The following is a 23,068-nucleotide window of genomic DNA, read 5'->3' as shown; positions in this document are numbered from 1 at the left end:
TGATTCATGATGATTCTGCACAATGTAGCATGGCTAGACAGTGAGGCTCCGGTTCACGGTCCCGAAACACTCGACGGGAGCATGAGCCCGTAGAGGACGACGCTACACCATCTACTTCGCTTGGTCGACTCCCCGAGTGGGATGAGCGGACCCTGTTCTTTGCCCCCGTCCACCACATTTCTGAGAGGGTGAGACGGGGCATCATGGTCGGAAGGACGCGCTATCACGGTTCCGGTTGTGATGGCCTGGGCGATTTGTACAAGATGTACATCGCCAGGGATCTTGAGACGAGACTCCTATGGGAGTCTTGCGGACTGGCTACCTTGTTTAAGACCTCCGAGGCGATGGTTGCCCAGCGGGGGTCACCAGGAGTGCGTGCTTTGGTGGAGTTCTTCTGGGACACCACCAACACTTTCCACTTCCCCTAGGGTGAGATGATGGTCACTCCTACAGACTTCAGTCTCATCACGGGACTGGAATTCAGCTCTGTGCCACTGCCGTTCGACAGTGGAATTGACGTCTTTTCTCCCGAGGTCGAGGAGCTGTTGGGGCCGATCACTATTCTGGCCCGAGCTGAGGTCGAGTCGTCTCAGTTCAGTGCCGGGGGATTCACCGCTCGACGCTGGCAGCGTCTTTTGATGACGATGAGACCACCCGAGAGTAGCGGGTGCGCATCTTTGCACTGATGTTGTTGTCAGGGACGTTCTCCCCTGACAAGGGTAGTAGGGCGTTGCTTTACTACCTTCCTGCTGTCCGCGATCTACACCGGATCGGGACTTATGACTGGGCCAGCTTGGCCTACGCTGACTTCATTCGTGCATTGAGGGACTCGTGTCGACACCGGTCTTTTGGGACGAATGTTGCTTTGTCCGCCTTTTGGAGAGTCGTAGAGGTAAACATTATTCCCTATAAAGTTTAGCTCTAAATTTTAGTTAGCACTTGCTTATAATTTTAACTCCTTGTAGATCTGGTTCTACGAATACTTCCCCTCTGCTGCGCCGGCGAGACCGTCGCCGCGCGGATTTCCAGTGACTGCTCCTTGGGGCGGCCGCTGTGTGGAGGTGTCCACTACATATGTCCTAGACTGGATCATCGCGGTACGATTTTTTATTTATTTGCCTTTTTACGACGCTTTAGGTAGACTCTCGCCTAATTGATGCTCTTTGCAGGGGCCTGAGGTGGTGTACCGGCCGTGGGTCGGCTTGATAGTTCCTGGGTTAGCCGCACAGTACTCTGCTGAGTGTCGCTATTTCCTGGGGAATTTTGGAGCAATCGCGTACTTGGGAGAGAGGGTTGCTAGACAACATTTGTAGACACCAATTTGTGTCTCCCCAAAACCAAACCTAGTGATGAGTACCTTTCACGTCGAATCATAATCGAATGAAACGAAAGTGTGGAAAGGTCTAGTGTTGCGGAAAGTTTTATTTCTTTTCTCTTCTCCCTGTTTTGGAAAACTTTATTTTAAGAAAACAGCCAATCCAGTTTGGTTGGTCCATGATATGGGTCCAATAGTGGTGTAGTTGGATGGGGCTTGCAAAGACCTTTCCAACGATATATTATAAGCCCAATTCCGATGAATATTGAGGAAGTTATGACCAATTTACTAAACTGAGCCCGGTTTGAGCTTTATGTACGGCCCAATGATCTAGGGGAGGGCCTAATGTGATTTATCATTCCTAATGCAATTAGGAATGGTTTTAGTCTTCTAGAATCTTCTAGAAGGTTCTTTTCATTCCTAATTCAATTAGCATTGATAAGTTGACTTTGTTGACTTTTCAGAGTTTTAATCAAGATCAAATAGCATTTTTCGAAGAAATTATATTATTTTATCTTCCAGTACGGGAAATTTATCAGATTTTCGAAAACGCGTTGAAATCCAGTTTGGCGTCCAACCCCAGGCCTCGGCGCCTGGAACCAGGCTTGGCGCCAGGCGCTAGCCATTGGCGCCAGCTAGCCAGAGTTGGCGCCAATCCTGTTTTGCGATCGTCGGACTCTGTTTTGTTAAATTATCTTTTTTGGCTGATTTTCTCTATAAATATCGTATTAAAACTCCGTTTTCGATAACAAGATTTCATCAATTCTTATTCTTTCAAATTCTCACCAACTTTCATCAAGATTTTCTTGATTTTTCTCCCTCTCTTTTTCTAAACTAATCTTTCACATACAATAATTCCGCATTCGCAAGATCTAGAAACACCTAGCCATATTCGAATTTGCCTTCGCCCTAGACGTGAAAGGTTTAACTTCTGAGGGTTTGGTCCCAAATCTCTCTTTCAATTATTTAATTTAATTGTTTTGTTTATTATTTCCTTGAAGTTACTAACGTGTGTATTTTGTTATTAGAAAGAGGTACGAAGCATCAAAGTAAGTGCTTTAATTGATTTATTGATATTATGATGTAGAAATCATGTTTATATTGTTATTATGATATTCCTAGTATCATGTGTAGGTTAATTTTAATATTAAATATGATTGCTATGATGCCTTTTATTCTCTTCCTAATATTTACTCGTGTTAGTATCATGTTAGGGTTAAAGATTTGATTTTTAATGCTTAGTGACATGCTAGGGTTTGTTATTAATCTTGTTAGTATCATGCCTAGGATCTTGCTATTTTTATTATGCTTTAATATTAACATGAACATGATTATGATTATAATTGTTATAATTTATTATTATTTTGATGATGATTATTTTATTTATGATTATTATTATTATTATTATTATTATTATTATTATTATGATATGATTATTATTATTCTTCATGATTATTATTGATTATGTTGCTTGATACATTATTTATTCTTTATTGCTTGATCACACCTTTGATGCATGTTTAAAGGGAATTGGTACTTGTAATCACGCTTAATAAGATATTAATAATCTTGTTTAGGGTTAATATGATTATAATTCAAGTGATCGCCAATAATAGTTTATTTGTGCATTAATATTCAACCAACATAGATTAAACAGGTTTAGGGTTAACCTATTGATTGTATGTTAGTCAGAAAGCGCACATGAATACGATCAGAATAAAGTAGAGGCCTATTATTACGGCATATTCAATCTCTTTTAGGTTGGATTTGTACCTTCATCCCCGAACCCTTATTTGGTTCATGACCTTATGGAGTTGACGATCTTTTGGATCGTTAAGGGGTGTAACCTTCACCTCGTGAACGGTTTACAAGTTCCTTAAAAACTTGTTGGCGACTCTTTTGCTCTATCTTCTTCCCTTTTGGACGCCACCGTACTTTAGTGTATGATCACAGTGGGGTTCAAGCTAGTGGGATTTTAAAGGCTTGAAATTATTCCCTACAGTTTTTTGGCGACTCCATTGGGGAGGATTTCTATTTTAATTCCTGAATTTGTTTTGGCAATGATCTAGAATGAGTGGATGAGACTCGAAAAGTCTAAGTATTTCATGTGTGTAATTTTGATTAACATTATTGTCATATGCATAAAAAAGATCTCATTGGAAAGACCATCCGTAATGAGTTAAAAACATAGGATTTTACACGTAGGAAATTTGAGGAATATCTTTCACAACTAGGACTGAAATAACACCGCGCGAAATTGGAAGATTTTATCGAGCACAGAAAGCTGCTGAGGCATGTGGGAAGTAGCGTCAGGGGCCAGAGCTTGGCGCCACACTTTTAGCCGTAGTGCTAGACGCCAGTATTGGCGCCAGGTGCTACAGTTAAAAGTTGGCACCAGTCTCTGTTTGCTGGCGCCAATTTCCCCCAATACCGAGCCAGAAATATGCGTTCTAATTTCGACCGGTTTTTCGTATTGTTTGCTCGATCCTACTTCCTGATTGAATTTTTTCTCACTTTTCTGAAACCCATATGTGTTCTGCATATGGACATAACCCTCAGGGAATTCATGCTCCATCTACCCGATTGAACGCTCCTGGCAACAAAGGGTACATCCGAGATGTTGAATTCACCAAACCATGGAAGCGAGTTTTTTCTAAAACTCGTGGTGTCCCATCCACTTGCGCCAACCCTTCACGGTTAGGCTTCCGCGCGGTGCATCCGGACAATTAACCATGGAGCCTCTATTGACTAAAGCATATCCCGAACTTTAGAGAACTAGAGCCATGGTTAGGTTGCAAACTCATTGCATCATGTTGTGCCTACTTGACTAATTGTGCATTATTTGTTGTGCATATATATTCTATGTTTCTCTTAACCATTTGTTGATTTGTGTTGAGACTAAAATTAATGACTTAAAGAACTTTGCCTATTTAATTAATTAATTAATTTGAGTCAATAAAGTTTTTTTTAATCGGAATTGACCTAGTACGACTTTAGGCATACCCCAGTTGACTAATAATACCAAAAACAGTCCCAGACCGAAGATCCAATATTGGCGCCGAAGTCTGAGTTGTAGCGCCACATTATAGTGTGTAGCGCCAAACATTTACTAAATTGTCTGGAGCCAACTACCATAGTGCGACGCCAGTCCTGTCGCTTGGCCGACAGTTCGGATTATTAGTCGTGTTATCACCTAAGGTCTAACTAACCAGTTTGCTAATTAATTTGGTTAATTTCCGCTGTCAATAACATCTTGTCGAGTCATTAATCGAGTCTTGGTCACATAGTCTAGCCACATGGTCATGATACGAGTCTTAATGCACCATTTACACTCACTAGTCTTAGCACACACTTCGAGTATGCATCACCATGACCATGTCTTAGGTTCATGCACAAGTCAGTCTTTTCCGTCATTTGAGTTGGGGGGTACATTCTATTCCTAATTCTTCATATCCCTCCATCTAAATCTTCTTTCACATTCTATTCCAATTTTTCTTCACTTCCTCCATCAATTGCATGTTGAATAAAGTTAGAGTCAAATAATTAATAATGAATATCCCCAAATTCCTTTCCCAAAGTACTTGGTCGAGGAGAGAAGGGCGATTAATCAAGGACAACCTCTTTATTCAGGTCTCACTTTTTGATAAACCAATTTGTCAAAAGAGGAAGGCCAAGAAGATAATGGCAACTCAAGAAGAAGTCAATGATCTTAAGAACCAACTGGCTACCGTGACTGAAACACTGAAGCTTCTCGCACTCAAGGTTGATGATCCCGTGAGGCAACAACAGATGAACCTCATGCAAGAAAGTCTAAGCAAGCTATCTACATGACTATAAATTTCAGGGCATGAGTTCGCAAGGGGTCTCGCTGGACAAGGAACTTCTTCCACATAAGTTCAACGCCACTGACATCCCAAAATTCAAGGCAACAGATAACCCTTACTTCCATCTAAGAGCTTTTGAAACTATAATGAGCATTAAAGGTATCGATAAGAAGGTTTTCCCCTCTCTGTTCCCACTATCTCTCGAGACCGTTTGTCAACAATGGTTCTTTTCTCTCGAGAAAGAAAAAACCTCTTCTTGGGAGTCGATAACAAACGCTTTCATAAATAGATATAAGTGAAACATCCAAGACGAAACAGACTATAGACAACTTGAGATGTTAAAACAAAAGGAAAACGAAGGGTTCACTTCTTTCTTCACTAAATGGAGGGAAACTTCTGCTAATATGGTCAAGGCTCCTACCGAAAAAGAATCTGTGAGGATGTTTATCAAGAATCTCCAAGGGAAGTATTCAAAGCACTTAAAGTACCAACACAACTTGAATACTTTCAAAGCTGTCTATAATATAGGCATTGACATTGAAGATGACCTTCTGAAAGATAATAGTGCGAGAGGAAAGAAGAGCGACCATCCTTCTTCTTCCTCTCCTATTGATGAGGTACATGCTACAAACACCTCTAAACCACGAATCCAAAGATCAAAAAGGGTGTTCACTCCACTTGGTATAAGTTATGAAACGGCTTTCGAGAAGCTACATCACAAAGGACTAGTCATGCCCATAGGGCCCATCAAAGATCCGGTTCCAGAAGCCAGGCCACCTAAATGGGATCCTAATAAGCACTGCAAATATCATCGAGGAAAGGGTCACGACACTGAAGAGTGTTGGAAACTCAAAGAAGCTATTCAAGATCTGATCGATAACAATGAAACTTCCGAGATTCTAGCCATCGAAGATGACCAAGCATCCTTTGATCCATCACTTCTTATCACACCTGTAGGAGAGCCCGTGGTCGAGACGGCTTATATGACCTCTCTCGATGAAGTGGCCATAATTGAGGAGGATGAAAGTCTTTTCTTAGATAATACCAAGGAAGACTCGTCAAGTCTAAAAGAGGAAATTCGAAAACTGCAAGATGTCATTGCCATGCTCTTGAATGTGGTAGAAGGATTAGCAAATCGGGTGATGGCCATTGAACAAAATTCTCGCCAAGAGTTTAATGAAGAACTCAATGCTCCTAAGCCACAAGAAAAACGGACCATTGTAGAATACACACCAATAGGAATGACTTACAATGAAGCTTTTGACTGTCTTCACGATCAAGGTCTTATCCACCCCATTGGTCCCAGTCAAGACCCTCCACCTGAAAAACAGTTTCCCAATTGGGATCCAAATTCTTATTGTCGATACCATAGAGGTCGTGGTCACACCACCGAAGTATGTCTCGCCCTCAAAGATCGTGTTCAAGATCTCATTGATTCAAATCTCCTTCATGTTCCTCCACGCGACAAGAAGGCGAAGATTAGTAACAATAGTATCAGTGGCTGTAAAGGGAAGAAGAACGACTATCCTTCTTCTTCCTAAAACACCTACTCTAGTAATAGTGTTGGTACTTTCGACCTTAGTGAGATCCTAGCCATGGGTAATCGAAAGCAACCGAAATTGGAATTTACCCCTATTGGAATTAGCTACAATGATGCTTTCGATCGACTCCATGCCAAGGGAATCATTACTCCCATAGGACCTATTAAAGATCCCCCACTTAAGAAAAGATTGCCTAGTTGGAATCTAGACGAACACTACAAGTACCACCAAGGTAGGGGTCATAATACTGAGAGCTGTTGGAAGCTAAAGGAGGTTATCCAACATTTGATTGATAATAACAAGCTCCCCATACCTCCAGTTAACAAGAAGAACGAGTGATGATAAAGGAAACAACACAAGACAAGAGGCGAGCTTCAACGACAAGATTTCATGACCTCTTTTTCTATTTCTTTTTCATTTTTTCCTTTCCCCAATAAGTCTAGCATAGGCACCTTTTCTTTTTCTTTAGATTATTTTTGTAGTTTTTCTTTTCTTTTCCCTTTTTAATAAAATGAGAATTTATTTCCTTACATATGATCATTTCATTACATTGCATTCAAAAAAAAAAAAAACATGTCGAATTAAGCACAAGGTATACTAATGATTTGAGGCACCCCTTGTAGCCACATCATATCTCCTTTCGCCCTTCAATTATACAATCCTTTCTTCATAAACCACTTTGAGCCTCGGCTAACGATAGGCCCTTCTTTTTTCAACCTGCATCTACCTAACCTTGGGATGGGATGGCATGCAACTTATGCAATTCTAAAGAAAGCTTGAGCAAATTCAAAAGAAAGCAATAGCAAAAAATAAGCAATAATAAAAAACGAAAACAAGTGTACAAAAGGGTAAGTGTTCCAATGTCTTTGATACGAAAGTATCTTCGATAAGAACATGTCTCAGATTGCGTCTCTTATCGAGTGCTCGGTACCGTGCCTGAGAAACATGAATGCCAAGTGAGTGGTAGACCGCATGATCGGGATTGCCCACACTTATAAAAATAAAATAAATGCTAAAGCAAAAAGAGCTAAAAAAGAGTAGAAACTCAAGCATAAAATTATAAAGATTCAAAAGCGAGGTTGCACACCTTGGGGGCTTATCTAGGGTCTTGAGCCTTTATCCCCTTCTTCTTCAAAACTTTAGCCTAACCACGTTACAACCCTTAAAAAGACCTTTTTTGAGGTATACACACTTGTGCGAGGTTCGGCTAGAGCTACGTTCGGCCTGATTCCTAACGGATACGTAGGCAACCTCACATCGAGGTGCGGCCGTAATAAACATGCATTCATATTCACATTCACACACTTGCACCATGATCATATCAAGGGATCTCCAATGTTCATTCCTATTCACTTAGAGCTAGACTTGGGGGCTTGATTTCTACATCGTTAGCTTACCTAGCCTAAGAGTCACCGTCATTTGACTCTTTTAACAAGTAATATCTTTCCACACACTTAGCCCTTGCGGCCTAACTTTAGTGTCACTTTCACACACCGCACAGATACATGACCAAATACTTCCCTTAGGAACCCTTTGTCATGAAATCTTAACACAACGTTGAAGCATGCTTTGTCATATCAACATCACTCATCAACCATAATTGTCATTACATAGAAGTATGAAGTGCTTAGCCTCCGTGCCTAAGTTACCCAAATATTTTCATTATGGAGTCAACAGTTGAGATAGCCTAGGATGAATTAATCCTTCCACCTTGAGAGATAGTATCAAATGACATTTGACTAAGCTCGTTCAACATGCATTCGAAAGCTTCTTTCTTTTTTGCGTCTTTTTTTTTTCGGGAGAAAGTCGGTACCCTCCTCCACAAAAATGACGGAAAATTTTTGAATTTTTGCTTTTTTGCATTTTTCGAGTCGCACAATCACATTACAATGCACACACGGGTCACGAGTCACATGTGTCATGTTACTTCGAGTCGAGTTAACCTCGAGTCAGTCAAACATATCGAGTCAAGTTTATACCTTGAGTCGTGTCAAGTCGATGAGTCAAGCTACATTAAGCCTTAGGTCAACCCTAAGATAATTAAAGAAATTGGCAAAGTTCTATAGTAAAAAATAAATACAGGTGCAGCAGAACAGGGAAGACCCTACTCCAGCGCCTGGCGCCAGAAATATTTCAGCAACGACAGAGCTCGAAGCCAGAAAGGTGATTTCGACTTCATACAACAATTTTGGGTTCCTTGGTGCGCCAATTAGCCCCTATAAGCAATTTGACATGATTAAGTAGGCAGTTTGATTACAATCACAATAAAGTGGTCTACCTGATGAAAGATCGTCTCGCTTAGCTTAAAGCACCTAAGATATGGCTCATTACGGAAACACCGACATACTGGTTTTAGTGAAAGCAAAGTTCAGGCGAGCTTTAGAGATCGACAAACGTTGGTCTTCGAAAATTTTTCTTCAGAACATTATCGCAACAAACATTCAAGCACCGAAGCTCTATTGTTCAGAGACGCGTGAACATTTCCATCAGAAGCTCTTTTGCTCCAGAGACGCGTGGGCATATCAACCAAAGCTCTTTGTTCAGAGACGCGTGAACATTTCTTTCAAGCTCTATTGTTCAGAGACGCGTGGACATATCATCAAAGCTCTTTGCTCCAGAGACGCGTGGGCATATTATTCAAGCTCTTTTGTTCAGAGACGCGTGGACATTTCAATTGAACTCTTTGTTCAGAGGCGCCTGAACATATCAAAAGAAAGCTCTTTGTTCAGAGACGAGTGAACACCGAAACAGCAAGGTGGCGTTCCCTAGATTGTGGAGAGTTGTCACAAACAACTGAGGATTGTTTCAACAGAAGCAATCTTCGATAGTGTTCCCTTGGACGTTGAATATTATCATTACGGAGGAGGATAGTTTCAGGCGAAGCAATCTTTTATATTTGGAAGCAGTTATAGGCGTAGCGGTTTTCAAGCGGGATGTCATTCTCTAGCTTGCAGGAGGTCATCAAAACAGTAAAGCGGCAGCAAATCGGTTACTTTCAGAGACGTGTGCTCGACGGTGCAAGATACGCGTTTCTTAACTTTTATCTGTTTAACTAATGCTAGTTTTGCATGTATCGGCGTTACAAGAGTGATTTAGGATCGCAGAACGTTCTGAATCATTCTCCGTCCCAATCGCTACTTTGACTTTTGTTTTCGAAACTTGCGTTTCTCCAAACTCAGTCAAAGTGGGGGCTTCTGTAGACACCCATTTGTGTCTCCCCAAAACCAAACCTAGTGATGAGTACCTTCCACGTCGAATCATAATCAAATGAAACGAAAGTGTGGAAAGGTCTAGTGTTGCGGGCTTCTGTAGACACCCATTTTATTTCTTTTCTCTTCTCCTTGTTTTGGAAAACTTTATTTTAAGAAAACATCCAATCTAGTTTGGTTGGTCCATGATATGGGTCCAATAGTGGTGTAGTTGGATGGGGCTTGCAAAGACCTTTCCAACGATATATTACAAGCCCAATTCCGATGAATATTGAGGAAGTTATGGCCAATTTATTAAACTGGGCCCGGTTTGAGCTTTATGTACGGCCCAATGATCTAGGGGAGGGCCTAATGTGATTTATCATTCCTAATGCAATTAGGAATGGTTTTAGTCTTCTAGAATCTTCTAGAAGGTTCTTTTTATTCCTAATTCAATTAGCATTGATAAGTTGACTTTGTTGACTTTTCAGAGTTTTAATCAAGATCAAATAGCATTTTTCGAAGAAATTATATTATTTTATCTTCCAGTACGGGAAATTTATCAGATTTTCGAAAACGCGTTGAAATCCAGTTTGGCGTCCAACCCCAGGCCTCGGCGCCTGGAACCAGGCTTGGCGCCAGGCGCTAGCCATTGGCGCCTAGCGCTAGCCACTGGTGCCTGGCGCCAGCTAGCCAGAGTTGGCGCCAATCCTGTTTTGCGATCGTCGGACTCTGTTTTGTTAAATTATCTTTTTTGGCTGATTTTCTCTATAAATATCGTATTAAAACTCCGTTTTCGATAACAAGATTTCATCAATTCTTATTCTTTCAAATTCTCACCAACTTTCATCAAGATTTTCTTGATTTTTCTCCCTCTCTTTTTCTAAACTAATCTTTCACATACAATAATTCCGCATTCGCAAGATCTAGAAACACCTAGCCATATTCGAAGTTGCCTTCGCCCTAGACGTGAAAGGTTTAACTTCTGAGGGTTTGGTCCCAAATCTCTCTTTCAATTATTTAATTTAATTGTTTTGTTTATTATTTCCTTGAAGTTACTAACGTGTGTATTTTGTTATTAGAAAGAGGTACGAAGCATCAAAGTAAGTGCTTTAATTGATTTATTGATATTATGATGTAGAAATCATGTTTATATTGTTATTATGATATTCCTAGTATCATGTGTAGGTTAATTTTAATATTAAATATGATTGCTATGATGCCTTTTATTCTCTTCCTAATATTTACTCGTGTTAGTATCATGTTAGGGTTAAAGATTTGATTTTTAATGCTTAGTGACATGTTAGGGTTTGTTATTAATCTTGTTAGTATCATGCCTAGGATCTTGCTATTTTTATTATGCTTTAATATTAACATGAACATGATTATGATTATAATTGTTATAATTTATTATTATTTTGATGATGATTATTTTATTTATGATTATTATTATTATTATTATTATTATTATTATTATTATGATATGATTATTATTATTCTTCATGATTATTATTGATTATGTTGCTTGATACATTATTTATTCTTTATTGCTTGATCACACCTTTGATGCATGTTTAAAGGGAATTGGTACTTGTAATCACGCTTAATAAGATATTAATAATCTTGTTTAGGGTTAATATGATTGTAATTCAAGTGATCGCCAATAATAGTTTATTTGTGCATTAATATTCAACCAACATAGATTAAACAGGTTTAGGGTTAACCTATTGATTGTATGTTAGTCAGAAAGCGCACATGAATACGATCAGAATAAAGTAGAGGCCTATTATTACGGCAGATTCAATCTCTTTTAGGTTGGATTTGTACCTTCATCCCCGAACCCTTATTTGGTTCATGACCTTATGGAGTTGACGATCTCTTGGATCGTTAAGGGGTGTAACCTTCACCTCGTGAACGGTTTACAAGTTCCTTAAAAACTTGTTGGCGACTCTTTTGCTCTATCTTCTTCCCTTTTTGACGCCACCGTACTTTAGTGTATGATCACAGTGGGGTTCAAGCTAGTGGGATTTTAAAGGCTTGAAATTATTCCCTACAACATTCCTCTGATGTTTTCGTTGTTCCTGCTCCTCCACCACGTCACATGTTCGACGCCGCACGGTTGTTGAGCATGTCCGAGGGAGCTGGTACCTCTTGGCGGTCTTACGCGATCCCCGGGCGGTGCTATGCTGAGGAGCTACTGCCGTTGTTAGCTCCAACGTCTGTACCGGCTGAGGATGTGAGGGTAAGATTTTTCAGGTTTTACTTTCCATTAAATAGCCCCCAAGTAATGCTTTACTAACTTGGTTTTTTTGCTTTATCAGGACGGTGCTGCTGAGTTCGTGCCACCCCGTATGTCTATCCATTACCAGGGGATGTACGGGCCGATCGAGGAGATGATTACCCCGGCTCCCGAGGGCGAGCGCTTCGTAGAGCGGTCGATTCCTCGCCACCAGACTCGAGTAAGCTTGGTTATTTGCAATTTTTGTCCATATATATTACACATATTTACTGACTTATTTCTTTGACAGTTTTCGCGCGAGGTGGTTTCGGCGATGGCATGATGTACAGATTCCTTTCGGAGCCAGCTCGTCCGGATGAGGAATGCGGCTACCTGCCGTCGGGACGACGCCGTCCAGGAGGTAATCTGTCTTTCATATTTTTTTGCATTTCTGCTTCGATTTTGCCTTGTTTCTGATTTAATTCTTTTTGCAGGGCCAGCCTATTGCTTCTCACACCCGCACGAGACCTGAGGTGCGGAGGGATCCTGCGAGTTCTAGCTCGAGACGTCGCCGTACTACGACAGGGGGTAGAGGCGGTCGCTCTGAGGCTGCCCGTGCTGATGTTGCGGAGGGCTCGGGATCTTCTTCTGAGGGTGGTCATGCTGCACCGGTAGGCCAGGGAGAGGCTACCTCGGCTTTCAGAGGTGGTGGGATGTACGAGGTTGGCTCGTCATCGCAGCAGCCTCTGCAGCCTCAGCCTCAGGTTGATCTTGGGTGGAGTGGACCTACATTGAGTTTTCCTCCTCTTGCGGAGACTGGAGCTGGAGCCGGAGCTGGTGGAGAGGTGACTCCACGTACGACGCAATTTTACGATATGATGGGTATACGTCCCCCGGCGCCGTAGTTTGTTCCTGTGATTTTTTTATTTTGACTTTGTATAGAACTTTGCCTTAGACTCACTATTTTTAGACATATTTTGTATATACATACTTATTATGAGTTATTTATGTTTGCTATTATTTTTATGTGCATGTTTGTGTGTGCAAGAAAAGTGTGACAAACAATTTTGCGCAAAAATTCCGTCATTTTTATTATAGATGGAGGGTATCCGACTCTCTCCCGGAAAAGAAAAATGAAAAAAGTAAAGAAGAATAAAAAGATGTTTAGAAAAGATAATCGGAGCCGTAAAGTCATTAGTCGACTCGAATTTAAGGTAAAAACGCGATTTAAGAAAGCGCGTATGACGTGGCAGATTGGCGCCCGCTGGCGCCACGCAATTGGGTGTAGCGCCAGGTGCTACACTTGGCGTGTGGCGCCAAGCTTTGGCGTTTGGCGCCAATCGCGGAGTCTGACGCCAATTGACGCTGTCTCCGTATTTTACCCCGATTAAAACTGCTCCTAATTGTGTATAAATAGCCCCCTGCCCAGTCGATTCTTTTTATAATTTCAGCAAATAAAATAATTCTTGGCCTTAGAAAAATAAAATCATGTCTCTAGTCACCAAAACTTTCACCCAATACACCCATGAATGGTGTCGATCTCTTAATGCCAGAGAACGAAAAGAATTGGATTTGTTTCACTTGGGGGGAATTTATGGCGTCAAAGGGGTAGATCTTGACTTAGATTTCATTCATACCGCTTTAGAATATTGGAATGTTGATACTCATTGCTTTGGAATAGGGTATGATGAGATTAGCCCTTTGCCGAAAGAATTTGGTGCTATTTTAGGTTTTCCTGCAATAGACCTCATAGTAATCCCTAGAGTAGATGCATATTATTATAAGGATTTTGAGTGCTTCTTCAACATAAAAGAAAGGGATCTATCAAAAATAGTAGATGGCAACATAGTTAATTTGAAAGAATTTGCACGCCATTATTTTGATAAATCTCTTTCTGAATCATTTCATATTTATAGAAGAACGGCTTTCTTATTTTGCTTGCTTAATCAATTTTTTCTTAGTAGTGGTAAAAATAATGAAGGTCAATCAATTATAACAACCGTACTAGAAAAAATTGAATCAGGGAGAAATCCAATGCCATTGATAGTTGGAGAGACCATGATTAGTCTTGATGAATTGAAAAGGAACCCAAAAGCACCATTTCGCGGCTCTCCACATTTATTACAGGTAGAAAAATAATATTTTTAATTACAGAAATCAAAAAATATATTTTTGTATTGTAATAATAATTTATTTGCATTGCAATTTTTTACAGATGTGGCTAATGGAAAGGCTAGGATTAATTAGCCCTCCGGACAACATTGAGAAGTACACCCCAAATTGCTTCGTGAGGAGGAAGAAACGCTTCCCTAAAATTGGGTGCCATGAGTGGAGAAGGGTTTTCGAATCTCACAATTTAGCTATCAAGTGGGTCGTCCCATGTTGGAAAATAGAAAGGATGGTTGGTGTCAACAAGCAACCTTTCTGCCGTCTTCCCAGTTTGTCTCGTATGACTTATTATTATCCCTGCAGGGTAAAAGACAATACGACTTGCTTCAGAATATTCCTTCCGGGGATCTTCGTCTTCCCTATGAGTATCCTGTTTCCCAGGAAGTAGACAGATTTGATGCTTATTGGAGTGCTAGACCTTTATGGGAAGTAATTACCATAAAGGTTCCTCCTTCCTTGCCCAATGATGTGAAGAAGTGGTTGCTGAAGAAACCTTCGAAGGATTCGAAGAAAGATCAGGATAAAACTGATGTGAAGAATCGTCTAGGTGATAGGGTGACTCCTGCTAAGGAACGCTTAAGTGAAAGAGTTGAATTCAAAACACCTGCAATGCCTAGGAAGAAAAGTACTACCAAGGATAAGGGAAAAAGGAAAGCTGACACTACAGAGAAAAAATCTTAGGTAGAAAAGAAGCATGGAGTCCTAGCTGAAGAGGAGACCATCTACTCTAAGATTGAATGTAGGTCCTCTAAAGGATGCCTACTACCTAAGGTTATGGATGAAGAGGAGGAAGCAGACAAAAATTGGAAAAGGGCTAGGAAAGAAAAGAAAGATTAGGAGCATTGCTTAATTTCAAATTATTAGACTTAGTTTATATTTTTTATTTAAAGTTAATTTTTTTCAGCTTTATTAAAATTCCATCAATAATGTAATTTTATTTTATCAATGAAATTATAGCTTTTAATTAAATTATGTACTTTAAATTTATTTTATCAAAGCAATGAAAACCGAAAAAATTAATTTTCCAGAAATTCTTCGAGTACGGAAGTCGAAAATTTTCCGAAAAACACCGAAATTTGCCTAGAATTTGTCTGTGAATTGGCGCCGTTTATTTACGACCGGCGCCTGCCAGGGAAGTCTGGCGCCAGGTGCCAGTGCCGTCGGCTGGCGCTGATGGTCGTTGGCTGGCGCCAGATTCTTCTCTGTTACGCCGATATTTCGCCGATTTTCTGTCGAATTTTTAATTAATTCTGGGACGCGGGAATGTCGAAAAATAAAGTGGCCGCACCCGTAAAGGGTTGCCTACGTATCCTTTCTTAAGGAATCAGGCCAAGCGTAGCTCTCTTGAGTATCCTACTCAAGTAATTATGGGTAGTATTTCTTAAGTTGGTCAAGATTTGTCATGTTCGAGAACTCATTGCCATCCATATCAGTTAGTTTTGCTGCACCTCCTGACAGGATTGTTTTGACAATGTAGGGTCAATACCAATTAGGTCTAAATTTTCCCCTTGGATCTAAAACATTTTTCCTTAGTGCTTTTAACACCAAGTCTCCTACTTTGATGTTTCTTGTCTTGACCTTCTTATTAAAATGCCTAGCCATGCGAGTTTGATAACACTGAGTGTGATGTAGAGCTTCTAGTCGTTTCTCATCGAGTAGAATTAATTCTTCATATCTTGCCCTAGTCCATTCAACTTCATCAAGTTTGCTCTCTAACGCAATGCGTAGAGATGGTATTTCTAGTTCGACAGGTTGTACGACATCCATTCCATATACCAAGAAAAATGGCGTATTTCCTGTTGATGTGGGAATTGACGTGCGGTAACCCCACAATGCGAAGTGAAGTTTGTCAGGCCAATCTTTATAATTTTCCGTCATTTTCTCGATGATAGTCTTTAAATTTTTGTTAGCTGCCTCGACTGCTCCATTTGCTTGAGGTCTGTAAGGGGAAGAATGATGATGTTGAATGCTATATTTTTGTAACAATTCTTCACATTCGGCTTGAAAATGAGTTCCATTGTCACTTATCATTTCATGTGGGACTCCGTATCGACAAATAATATTTCTCTCGATAAAGAGTGCTACATGTTTTGCAGTGAGTTTAGCGTATGATTGCGCTTCAACCCATTTTGTGAAGTAATCAATTGCTACTAAGATATATTCGTGGCCTCCTGTTCCTGGGGGAGTGATTTTGCCGATGATGTCAATTCCCCATATAGAGAATGGCCATGGCGATGTGTAGGTGTAGAGCAAGGATGGAGGGACATGTTGTAAATTGGCATAAATTTGGCACTTAGGGCATCTTTTTACATATTGATGGCAATCCCTATTCATTGTAGTCCAATAATATCCTTCTCGCATTATTTTTTGGACTAACATTTTGCCATTTATATGAGTGCCACATATTCCTTCGTGGACTATCCTCATAGCTCTTTGTGCATCCTTCTTTCCTACACATAAGAGAACTCAACCCTTAGGTACCCTTTTATGTAGCTCGTTGTCTATGAGTACATATTGGGAAGCCAAAAGCCTTAATGCTCGTTTTGCTCTTTTGTCAGCATGGGGAGGGTATTCTCATTTGGTGACATAATTGAGTATATCCGTGTACCACGGTTCTTCTTCTTCTTCTTCTTCTTCTTCTTCTTCTTCTTCTTCTTCTTCTTCTTCTTCTTCTTCTTCTTCTTCTTCTTCTTCTTCTTCTTCTTCTTCTTCTTCTTCTTCTTCTTCTTCTTCTTCTTCTTCTTCTTCTTCTTTTTCTTCTCCTTGGACTACTTCGTCGTCTTCTATAGCCTGGATGTATGCTGGTTTGTGCCTTTTTTCTATAGTTAGAGGCATTTGCTCGATTTCCGTGGGAATCCTAACCATTGAGGCTAGTCTTGCCAAGGTGTCAGTAAATTGATTTTCTTCCCTAGGTAGATATGTGTATTCTACCTTCTCTAACTGATCGGTAAGAGTTTCCAGATAGGTTTGGTAAGGGGCTAGACTTTCGCTCCTTACTTTCCACCTTTTATATATCTGATTGATAATCAAAGAAGAGTCTCCGAATATCCTTAAATTTTTTACTCCCAATGCCAAAGCCGTTTCAAGGCCTACCACGCATGCTTCATATTCAGCAGCATTATTGGTAACGTCAAAATCAAGCTTTATGGAGATTGGAACATGCTCTTCTTTAGGTGATACTAGTAATACTCAAACGCCACATCCCTTTTGGTTTGAGGCTCCGTCGAAGTATAAGGTCCAAGTATCATCTTTAGTGACCATTAAGTCTTCATTTGGAAATTCATTGTCTTGTATTGGCATCGAGTCTTCTATTTGGAAGTCTGCTAGAAAGTCTGACACCACGGGTCCTTTGATAGCTTTTTGTGGCATAAACCTTACATCAAACTGGGCTAGATTGACTATCCATCTCGATATGCGTCCGTTGAGTGTGGATTTCTCAAATATATACTTGAGTGGATCTAGTCGGGAGACTACGAAGACAGTATGCACTAACATGTAATGTCTTAACTTGGTTGTGGCCCACACCAAGGCGAGGCACAACTTCTCGAGTGGCGTATAGCGTGCTTCGTATTCGAGCATCTTCTTGCTTAGATAGTAGATTGCATTCTCTTTGCCTTCTACTTCTTGTGCTAGCATAGCTCCCATTGTCTCTTTGCTATCCGTCAAATATAATTTAAGAGGTATTCCAGGAAGTGCTGGTGCTAATACGGGAGGATTTGCGAGATATGCTTTGATCTTTTCAAAGGCTTTTTGACACTCGTCGCCCCATATTACTGGTACATTCTTCTTGAGCTTTTTGAAGATCGGTTCACATATTATCGTCAATTTTGATATGAACCTACTTATATATTGTAACCGGCCAATAAATCCTCGAATCTGTTTCTCAGTCTTGGGCGGTGGCATTGATATGATTGCTTTGATCTTGGTTAGGTCTATCTCTATTCCTCTAGAGCTTATGACATAACCCAAAAGCTTGCCTAAGGTAACTCCAAAAGCGCACTTAGATGGATTCAACCTCATATTATATTTTCTTAGCCTTTCGAAAAATTTCCTTAAGGCTACTTGATGGCCTGGACGGTCTTTTGATTTCACAATCATATCGTCGACATATACCTCGACTTCTTTATGCATCATTTCATGGAGTAAGGAAGTTGCTGCACGTTGGTAAGTAGCACCCGCGTTTTTCAACCCGAATGGCATTACCGTGTAGCAGTAAGTGCCCCATGGTGTTATAAAACTTGTTTTCTCCATGTCTTCTTCTGCCATGAGAATCTGGTTGTAACCTGCGTACCCATCCATGAATGAGAGAAGCGCGTGATTTGCCGTGTTATCTACCAGAATATCGATATGTGGCAAAGGGAAGTCGTCCTTTAGACTTTCCTTATTTAGATCTCGATAGACGACGCACATTCTTACCCTTCCGTCTTTCTTCGAAACTGGGACGACGTTGGCGACCCATTCGGGGTATTTGGATACCTTGATGAAACCTGCAGTTATTTGTTTTTGAACTTCTTCTTTTATTTTAAGAGCTACGTCGGGTTTCATTCGACGTAACTTTTGTTTTAAGGGTTTCAATCCTGGAATTAGTGGTATAGTGTGTTGAGCTATTTCCCTATTATTGCCTGGCATATCTTCGTATGACCAAGCAAATACATCAATAAATTCTTTAATTAAGTTAATTAAATCAGTTCTTTCTTGTTTATTCAGTGTTAATCCGATTTTAACTTCTCTTTTATGGGTTGAATCATTTGAGATATCAACCGTTTCAGTTTCTTCAATTACCGGTGTTTTCTTTTCGAGTGTTTCCATTGCTTCAATAATTTATTTGTCTTTTTCATTGTTAGTTAAGCAATGCTCGTCATCTTTGGTTAGAGAAGAACACGAGAAGTAAGGAGAAGAAGAAATATTATTATACTTTGAGATCATTACATCAAAGAGTGATATGTCCCCAGTGGAGTCGCCAAAAAACTGTAGGGAATATTTCAAGCGTTAAACCCCTAGCTTGAACCCCACTGTGATCATACACTAAAGTACGGTGGCGTCCAAAGAGAAAGAAGATAGAGCAAAAAAGTCGCCAACAAGTTTTAGGAACTTGGTCACTAACTAGTCTAGGAAAAGAAATAGGGGGGGGGGGAAGGTGCTACTACTAAAGACCTAGAAGACTCTAGGGGGAGGGACTCTGACTCAGACTCTGACTCAGACGACTCTTCAAACATCGGTCCTTGCCTTGTCGTGATGGATATCTTCCTTCCACTTGGAGTAGTCACCTTGATAGTCTTGCGCCACCCTTGTAGTGATCCTTCAGCTGGAGTGATTAACTTTGAGGGATCGAAGCTTTTGCTTTGTAGGACTGTTTGAATGAGCGAGGAGTTATCCTCTTTATAAGTTGGATCATTCTTTTCTCGCCCAAACAGTAATCCCATGACGTTAAAGTCAAAGCATGGGGGTGCTTTCTCCTTGTGAACAGGAGTTGGGATTTCATCAGTGAAGTAGCAATCAAAGAAAATCTCAAATCCCGATTGTCTTATGCCGTTTACAATAAATGGCTCGGGAAATTCATGGCATGGATAGTCCTCTCCTTCTTTTATAAATTGACCATTAAGTGTAAGAGGGTACTGATCATTGGGATTGCTTTCTTTTGAATGCGAGCGTCCCTACGTGCCTTTGACTTTTCCTGGGCTAGCTTGAGATCTTTCCGAGTCGGTTCGAAACCAAGTCCGAAAGTGTCTAACTTAGGGAGGCCAGGTGACTCCAGCGGTTTTGCCGTTCCTTTCTTCTTTCCTAGGGTCATCCCATGAAAATGTCCTTATTTCTTCAGCATAGTATTTACAATCATGTTGGAATGGGGGTCATGGCAAAGAGGGGTCCTTTCATCCTCCTGGATTAAGGAGACTTCTTCGTTAAAGCCCCATAAATCTTCATCATCCTCGTCATGCTCCACGTTAATGATTGGATTTTCTATAGACTTGATCCTCATAGCATCAATGGTAATAGGAATTCCCCCAACTATAGCTTTTACTTGTTAGTGGAGAGATGAGGGGACGACCTTTAGGTCATGAAGCCAAGGGTGTCCCAACAAAAAATTGAACGAAGCTTTAATGTCTACTACTTGGAAAGTAGTAGCATGTTCTATTGCTCCTGCCGTCACATTCAGGGTAATTTTACCAAGTGCTTGACGACGAGTGTTGTCATAGGCCCTTATTTCTTGTGTAGACGGAGTTAAATCTTCGTCCCTTATGCCTAGCATTCTCGCAATTCTAAGTGGACAGACGTTGATGGCCGATCCGTTGTCTACAAGAGTCATAGGAACATTCATTCTCTTGCAAACTAATGTGAGGTTTAATGCCTTGTAGTGTTTGTCACCTTCTGGGGGTAAATCCTTGTCATAAAAGGTGATCAAATTAATTGGACTAGGAAGATCACTTGTGAGGAATTTGGCTAATCCCTCAGGAGTAGTGTTAGAATCTATCCCAATTTTGTCCAAGGCATTCATTACAGCCAACCTATGTTCTCGAGATGTTGCCAAAAGTTTCCATACGTTCATCTCAACTTTTGTCTTCTTAAACTGTTTAACAATACCATTGTCTTCAATGATAGGTATGGGAACTTGTTGTGTGGTCAGCATAGGTTGTGTTGAAACGGGAGGTTGCATTCTCCCGGATCTTGTGAGGACGTCTATCGATGAGTCTTCTTCAGCCCAAAAGTCATCCATGGTGTATGACACAGAAGGTGGAGATCCTATTATGTCTTTTAGATAGACATCTTCTTCATCACTGTCCTAAACTCCATTAATGGTTGCATCGTCTTCTTGTGGAACTTGGACTAGTTTCTTTTCATCAATCATTTTCTGAACCAAATCTTTGAATTTGAAACAGTTTTCAATGTGTGACCCCCTGATTGATGATACTGACAGTAATACCTATCTGTCCTTTTCAATTATTCGAATGTTCTCGGTTCGAGAGGTTTGATCTCGCCACTCTCGGAAAGCATTTCGAACATATGTGCATATGGGATCCCAATTGGAGTGTAGATTCTATTACTCTTCTTGGGTTTTTCAGTGACTTGTAAAGGAAAACACTTTGCCTCATAAGTCGTTCTCACTGGTGTGAATTCTTTTTTAGGTTCATCTTTCGGAAGTGGAACCTCGTCATATTTCTTTTGGGGTTCCCTTACTTGCCGGTTCTGGAAGGTTATCCCTGACATCAAAAAAGGTTTCCTCCTCTTTTTCTGTGGCATAGATTTCTTTGACAGGTCTAATGAGAGACGAGGGGTCAACCTCGTTTTCCTCATCAGAGATAGCCAGGGCATGAGCGAGAGGTGCATTATCAATGCTTGGCTTCTTACTAGCAGGGGGCAACGACAACTTGTTGTTGTCGATTAAGTCTTGGATAGCTTCCTTAAGCTTCCAACAGTTTTAGGTGAGATGGCCCCTACCTTGGTGATACTTACAGTGCGCATTGGGGTTCCAATTAGCCGACCTCTTTTCGACTGGTGGGTCCCCAAATGGTCCAATAGGAGTTATAAGACCTTTTGCATTTAATCGATCAAATGCGGTGTCATAACTCATGCCAATAGGAGTAAAGTTCCTCCTAAATGGTTTCTTTTGTCCTTGATTGTTCATAGCAAGGACTTCTCCTAAATTAAAAGTGCTAACGTTGTTTGAGTGGGTGGTTTTGGAAGAAGAAGGATTGTCGTTCTTCTTTCCTTTCCAGCCACTGTTGGAGTTATTGTTGGCAGCTTTTAACTTAGCCAGGTTGTTTTCAATATTGATCCCAATTTCATAGACGGCCTTGAAGGTATGGAGATTATTTTGATACTTGAGATGCTTGGAATATTTTTCTTGAAGGTTTTTTATGACAACCTCACAGACTCTTTTTCACTTGGCACCTCAATCATCTTAGCTGAGGTTTCCCTCTATTTGTTAAAGAAAGAGGTGAAGCCTTCATTCTCTTTTTGCTTGAGGATCTCAAGTTCCCTATGGTCGGTCTTAACTTGAATGTTGCACTTGTACCTATCAACAAAAGCGTTTGCTATGGACTCCCAGGTAGAAGTATTTTCTTTCTCGAGAGAAAAGAACCATTGTTGGCAAACGGTCTCGAGAGATAGTGAGAACAGAGAGGGGAAAACTTTCTTATCGATACCCTTAATACTCATTATTGTTTCGAATGCTCTTAAATGGAAATAAGGGTTATCAGTTGCTCTGAATTTTGGGATGTCATTGGCATTGAACTTTTGCGGAAGAAGATCTTTGTCCACCGAGACCCCTTGTGATGCAAGCCCTTGAAACTTGTAGTCGCTAGATAGCTTGCTTAGACTCTCTTGCATGAGGTCCATCTGTTGTTGTTTCACGGGATCATCGACCTTGAGTGTGAGGAGTTTCAGTGTCTTAGTCATGGTAACCAATTGGTTCCTAAGCTCATTGACTTCTTCCTGTGTTGCCATTATAGTCTTAGCTTTCCTCTTGTGAGCTATGGGTTTGTCGAAAAGTTGGACTTGTACGAAAAGGTTGTCTTTGATTAACCGTCCTTCCTTCCTCGAACACGCGCTGTGACTTAAACCATTTTGCGTTTTAATTACTTGACTCGAATCAACTTGACTTTACGGTTTATTTTAAGGAGGAAAAAAATGAAAAATGAAAAAAAAAAATGGGTGCATATTTTTGGCAAAAATAATGTACATATTTTTAGGGAACTAAGTATAGTTTTTAACTTAGAGGATTAATATCCGACTTACCCCCCTAAAAAAATGACAAAAAAAACGCGCACGTAAGACTCTCTTAAACATGGTCAAAGTATGTGTATTGGTGTGTGCGT

Source organism: Chenopodium quinoa, unplaced genomic scaffold (genome assembly GCF_001683475.1).
Source record: "Chenopodium quinoa cultivar QQ74 unplaced genomic scaffold, ASM168347v1, whole genome shotgun sequence".
NCBI classification, from domain to species: domain Eukaryota; kingdom Viridiplantae; phylum Streptophyta; class Magnoliopsida; order Caryophyllales; family Amaranthaceae; genus Chenopodium; species Chenopodium quinoa.
This window is presented reverse-complemented; position numbering follows the sequence as displayed.